This window comes from Manis javanica, chromosome 12 (assembly GCF_040802235.1).
Source record: "Manis javanica isolate MJ-LG chromosome 12, MJ_LKY, whole genome shotgun sequence".
Classification (NCBI taxonomy): domain Eukaryota; kingdom Metazoa; phylum Chordata; class Mammalia; order Pholidota; family Manidae; genus Manis; species Manis javanica.
The window spans coordinates 49,346,117-49,352,627 of record NC_133167.1 but is presented as its reverse complement, the minus strand read 5'-3'; the positions used below and the strand labels follow the sequence as shown (position 1 = coordinate 49,352,627).

Below are 6,511 nucleotides of genomic sequence, written 5' to 3'. Positions count from 1 at the left end.
TAGTTCAACCATTGTGGAAAGCAGTATGGAGGTGCATCAAAATGCTCAAAACAGACCTACCATTTGACCCAGGAATTCCACTCCTAGGAATTTACTCTAAGAACGCAGCAATCAAGTTTGAGAAAGACAGATGCACCCCTATGTTTATTGCAGCACTATTTACAATAGCCAAGAATTGGAAGCAACCTAAATGTCCATCGGTAGATGAATGGATAAAGAAGATGTGGTTCATATACACAATGGAATACTACTCAGCCATAAGAAGTGGAAAAATCCAACCATTTGCAGCAACATGGATGGAGCTGGAGAGTATTATGCTCAGTGAAATAAGCCAAGCGGAGAAAGAGAAATACCAAATGATTTCACTCATCTGAGGAGTATAGGAACAAAGGAAAAACTGAAGGAACAAAACAGCAGCAGAATTACAGAACCCCAAAATGGACTAACAGGTACCAAAGGGAAAGGAACTGGGGAGGATGGGTGGGCAGGGAGGGATAAGGGGGGCAAGAAGAAGGGGGTTATTAAGATTAGCATGCATGGGAGGAAGGGAGAAAGCAGAGGGGGGCTGCACAACACAGAGAAGACAAGTAGTGACTCTACAACATTTTGCCAAGCTGATGGACAGTAACCGTAAAGTGGTTGTTAGGAGGGACCTGATATAGGGGAGAGCATAGTAAACATAGTATTCTTCATGTAAGTGTTGATTAAAAATTTAAAAAAAGAAAGAAAGAAAAAAGAAAGAATGAAAGAAAGAAAGAAAGAAAGAAAGAAAGAAAGAAAGAAAGAAAGAAAGAAAGAAAGAAAGAAAGAAAGAAAGAAAGAAAGAAAGAAAGAAAGAAAAGGGGGATTACTCCTTGATAGGATAAAACTGTTGGTAAATCAAAGATCAACGCATGCTTTAAATATCCTTAATGTTGATCACTTAAAGGGTGTCAGATGATCAGCTATGGAGATACTCTTTTCTGATAATATGTTGGCAGCCGTGCTCAGAAAATAGCGCCCCATGCAGGGCAGCTGGAAGGCCCCGAACTTCCTAATGACAAATCATCCCACACCACTAAACTACATGCTAATTGCGCCTTGGCATAAGGACCAATGAGACCCACCAAATGGTTATGCTAATAAGGCATATGGAGCCGCACCAACCAGGTCAGAGCATGAGAACTATATAAGCAAGCCTCTCCTTCCCCTCTGGGTCCTGCCCAACTCATTTGTTTCACAAAGAGCTGAAGAATAAAGCTTTCTGCAGAAGAATCCTGCTGTTGTTGCATGCTGTTCTTGCCGGCGAGGACAGGGCACGCGACAAGTGGTGCCGAATCCCGGGAACCAGAACATCACCGGCACAGGGAGGACCCTTCAGACATCTGGAGAGGATTCAGAACTGCAGGTCAGAAGAAAGCCCGGAGGGGTAAGTTCCGAGAGGCCCCTGCTTTTTAGGATAATGGTTGATGGTTCTCTGTAAATAAGGAGGCACCATGGGGAATGCACCGTCATTAGTCACGGCGCTGCAGACAGCTCTCAAAGAGCGAAACTTGAAGGTCTCCAGCAAAGTCTTAGGATCTTTTGTGAAGGAGATAGACCGTGTGGCCCCCTGGTTCATTTGTTCAGGGTCCCTCTCAATCCCGAGCTGGGACAAACTGGGGAAAGATCTTGATAGAGAGGAGGAGGAGGGTAGCCTGAGGGGAGGCACCAGGCCCCTCTGGAAACTGATTAGAGCTTGTCTGCAAGATGAGAGATGTGAAAAGGTAATAAAAGAAGGTCAGAGAGCATTGACAGATATCCAAGAGAGCATGTCAGAAACGGAACGGGAAACAGAGAGCGCGCGCGGCCGAAAAAAGGCCACAAAAACGAAGGTAAAGAAACCTCAGAGTGAGGGAGAAAGCCCGCCTAGGGCAAAAGCGAAAGAGCCCCGAGAAGCGAGTGACGATCGCCTCGGAGAAAATAGTAAATACCCCTGGAAAGAGTTGAGGGACCTCCAACTCTCCAACAGGGAATCTGAGGAGGAATTAGCATCCGCAGAGGAAGGGGAAGAAAATAAAACCGCAGAGTGTAGAAGTAAGGGAACCAGCAAAGTTGAAAAGCGGACCAAGGAAAAAATGAAAGCAGGGTGTCCCCCGACGCCCTTTGCCCCGCCACCTTATGTGAGTGGCGCACTCTCCTTTTGCCACCCAGATACTCTTCAGGCAATTAGACAAATGTTTCCTGTATTTGAGGATAACGGTGTACGCTCTCACCAGCCCCTGAGCCATAAACAAGTTAAGGAGTTAGCAGAATCCGTTCGGGCTTATGAAGTCAGTGCCAACTACACCATAGCACAAGTTGAGAGATTAACAGAGACAGCCATGACACCCGCAGACTGGCAATATGTAACTAAGGCATGCCTTTCTAGTATGGGGCAATACATAGAATGGAAGGCATTGTGGCATGATATCAGCATGACCCAGGCACGCGCAAACGCGGCCGAAGGACAGCCTGCGTGGTCATATGATATGCTGACGGGCCAAGGACAGTGGGTAGCCGACCAGACCGCCTTCCCCTTACAGGTATATGCACAAATAAACACGTGCGCCGCCAAGGCATGGAAAGCCCTCACCAACAAAGGAGAAGTATCAGGCAATTTGACAAAAATTATTCAGGGGCTGAGCGAGCCATTTTCTGACTTTGTCGCTCGTATGATGGAGGCCGCAGGCAGAATATTTGGAGATCAGGAACAAGCAATGCCCCTAGTGGAGCAATTAGTATTTGAACAATGTACCAAGGAATGCAGACAGGCGATAACACCCTGGAAACAGAAAGGGATACACGCTTGGTTGAAAGCCTGTAGAGAAATAGGAGGGCCACTCACCAACGCGGGCCTAGCCGCAGCCATATTACAGAGCCACAAACAAGCCAGGATCACTAACAGAAGTATTAAATGCTTTCACTAATCTGTCACGAGGCCTGTCCCAGTATCTTTCAGGAAACTGGTCCCAGGACTTTGATGGAGCACTAGAACTGCGGCGAGAAATAATCCACATCAACTCCACCCGTCTAGATATCTCCGTAGCAGAAGGACTCTCTTCCTGGTTCCTCAGAGCTCTCTCCCACGTCAAGGAGTGGGCGGGCATGGCTGGGATGGGCGTGTTCCTGCTTGGAGGTCTCATGCTCTTACTCTGGTTGTTATGCAGACTCCGCAATCAACATAAGGACAAGGTGATCCTTGCTCAAGCCCTAATGGCGATAGACATTGGCGCCTCTCCCCAAGTGTGGCTCAATATGCTTAAGAAGGAAGCTCAGCTTTAGCTTGAGGTAGCTCTTGCACCCTGAGCCCATGTGGCACTGCACCAGGCCCGAGTACCTCAATGCTTAATCACAGCTTTCTTTAAGAAGCTCATGGTGCAAGAGGGTTGAGAAAAAGGGTCCAAACCCTTTGTACCAAGCGGTCCCAACGCCAGCCAGAGGATGCGAGGCAAAGCACTGCAAGAGGTCTTGGACCCCTCTGAGAGGCATGCCTGACTGCATAGGGGTAGATGCCCAGAACCCCTCTCCAAAAAGGGGGCATCAGGAAGTATGATGGAGGTCAGGCCTCTGTCTCCGCCTCTGCTGGCAAGTTCCGCCTTGAGCTTCTGTTAGACAAAAAAGGGGGAGATGTTGGCAGCCGTGCTCAGAAAATAGCGCCCCATGCAGGGCAGCTGGAAGGCCCCGAACTTCCTAATGACAAATCATCCCACACCACTAAACTACATGCTAATTGCGCCTTGGCATAAGGACCAATGAGACCCACCAAATGGTTATGCTAATAAGGCATATGGAGCCGCACCAACCAGGTCAGAGCATGAGAACTATATAAGCAAGCCTCTCCTTCCCCTCTGGGTCCTGCCCAACTCATTTGTTTCACAAAGAGCTGAAGAATAAAGCTTTCTGCAGAAGAATCCTGCTGTTGTTGCATGCTGTTCTTGCCGGCGAGGACAGGGCACGCGACAATAATATTCCTTTCTCTTAATTAAAAAAAAAAAAAAAAGCAGTTACTGTGTGCTGACCTCCAATGAGTTCTGCACAGTGGTATAGAGGGCATGTCAAAGTGTGGGCAAAGGGTCTGTTTGTTTCTATGCAGAAGATCAAGGCCTAGCTTGGCTACCCAGAAAATGAACTAAGATATGATATGAGGAGGAGCTTCCGGCATCAGCACTCTCTGGAGGACTTGTGCCGGGGGATGATCATCAAAAAGCCTCCACAGGGATCCGGACGATGCTGCGGCTGTGGCTGCATCCAGCCCACCATCTCTTGGACTTGCCATAGGAATGAGGAGGGAGATGTCTAGGCTGGCATGTGCATACAGTGAGACAACGAATTTGACCAGATCTGTACTGTTGGAACTCAACCAGGAGTTGGGAGGGGTGCAAGTTGTAGCACTCCAAAATCTCATGACTATAGACTATCTACGGTTAAAAGAACATATGGGATGTGAACAGGTCCCAGAAATGGGCTGCTTTAATTTGTCTGATTTTTCTCAGACTGTTCAAGTACAATTGGACAATATCCATCATATCATAGATAAATTTTCACAAATGCCTAGGGTGCCTAAATGGTTTTCTTGGTTTCACTGGAGATGGATGGTAATTATAGATTTGCTTTGTTTATGCCACCGTATTCCTATTATGTTAATATGTGTGTGCAAATTAGTTAGTAGTTTAAAACCTATACATACTTAAGGTACTCTACAAGAAGATATGTCAAAGAAATAATCAATCCTCTCATGTTTCCTTCCATATGCTACATCTATAGCTTTTTTTCTTCCTTTCTAATTACAACCCTTAAATAGAATTCGTGCCTCATATCGAATTTACCGAGTATCATAATTCCTCCAGGTGGTAAAGATACCTTGAGACAAGTGCTGGGCATAGAAGCCACAGGGCACAAATCTGCAAAGAAGTAAAAAGCTAACCTTTTCAAACAATATGGCTTCTCTCTCACTTACCAACTTTACATTTCCCTGTATGGCCCCGGAAGATGACTGGTTAGCCAGAGACGGGTAAGATTCCTCAAGGGAGGAACAACCTAAGACAGGCACAGTCGCAGGGGGGCCATCAGGTGAGAATTTGGAGATCAACAGAGGTGAGGCTCAGAACCTCACCCCCTCTGCTTTGAGAGAAATCTTCTGCATCCGTGGATGTCTTGCTGCCCTTGTCTAGCCTGGATTAATTCTTAGTCCATAGGCACACACCTGATCATCTGATCATCTACATTTGCCCTCCTACAGCACTAAACTATGTTTTCTACCTTTATCTTGCATCTACCTACCACTTCAGCATTTTATTAAAAATAAAAATAATAATAATAATGACAGAGGGAGAAATGTGGGATCAACATATAAATCAAGTACAAAAATCAAACAAATATTCATATTTGACCTGATTGTTTATAGGTCATAATGCGTGATCAAAACTGAAAGTTTCTGTGATGACTGCCCTTGTACTGTTCACCATGTAAGAACTTATTCACTATGTAAGAATTTGTTCACCATGGAAGAACTTGTTTGTTATGCTTCAGAAGATTGGAGACTGACGAGAATTAGGCTTGAGATGGATTAATGATTGTACATTGAGCATTGACCCCCCTATACTGAATTTTATTGTTGTTAACAACCATTTGATCAATAAATATGAGAGATGCCCTCTCAAAAAATAAATAAATAAATAAATAAAAATAAATGAACCTGTAGCCAGACTTATCAAGTTAAGAAAGAGAGTCTACACATATAAACAGAATCAGAAAGAGAAAGAAAAATCACTATGGACACCACAGTAATAAAAGAATTATAAGAGATTACTGTGAGAAGTTATATTCTAAAGAATGGGATAACCTAGAAGAAACGGACAACTTTTTGAAAAATACAACCTTCCAACCTGACCCAGAAAGACACAGAATAATCTGAACAGACCAATTACCAGCAGCAAAATTGAACTGGTAATCAAAAAACTATCTAAGGACAAAACCACTGGACCAGATGGCTTTACCAATGAATTTTATCAAACATTTAGTGTAGTCATAATACCCATCTTCCTTAAAGTTTTCTAAAAAGTACAAGAGGAGGTAATACTTCCAAACTCATTCTATGAGTCCAGCATGTCCCTAATACCAAAATTAGGCAAAGCCACTCCAAAAAAAAAACAAAAAAAACTACAGACCAATATCCCTGATGAATGTAGATGTAAAAATACTCAACAAAATATTAGCAAACCCAATTCAAAAATACATCACAAAGATCATCCATCCTGATCAATTAGGATTTATTCCAGGGATGCAAGAATGGTACATTAAAAAATCCATTAACATTCTCCACCACATCAACAAAAAGAAGGTCAAAAACCACATGATCATCTCCATAGATGCCGAAAAAGCATTTGACAAAATTCGACATCCATTCATTATAAAAACTCTCAACATAATGGGTATAGAGGGCAAGTACCTCAACATAAAAAAGCTCACATATGACAAACCCACAGCCAACATTGCACTTAATAGTAAGAAG

The 6,511-nt window shown here is 44.0% G+C and overlaps 1 long non-coding RNA gene across 1 annotated transcript; it reads left to right on the top strand.

Annotated features, from left to right (window-relative positions):
* Nucleotides 1-976: 976 nt before the first annotated feature.
* On the top strand, nt 977-3,911 carry LOC140845041 (uncharacterized). The gene is made up of 2 exons (XR_012123666.1): nt 977-1,408; nt 2,950-3,911. It is a non-coding gene; the product is annotated as an uncharacterized lncRNA (long non-coding RNA).
* Nucleotides 3,912-6,511: the final 2,600 nt, after the last annotated feature.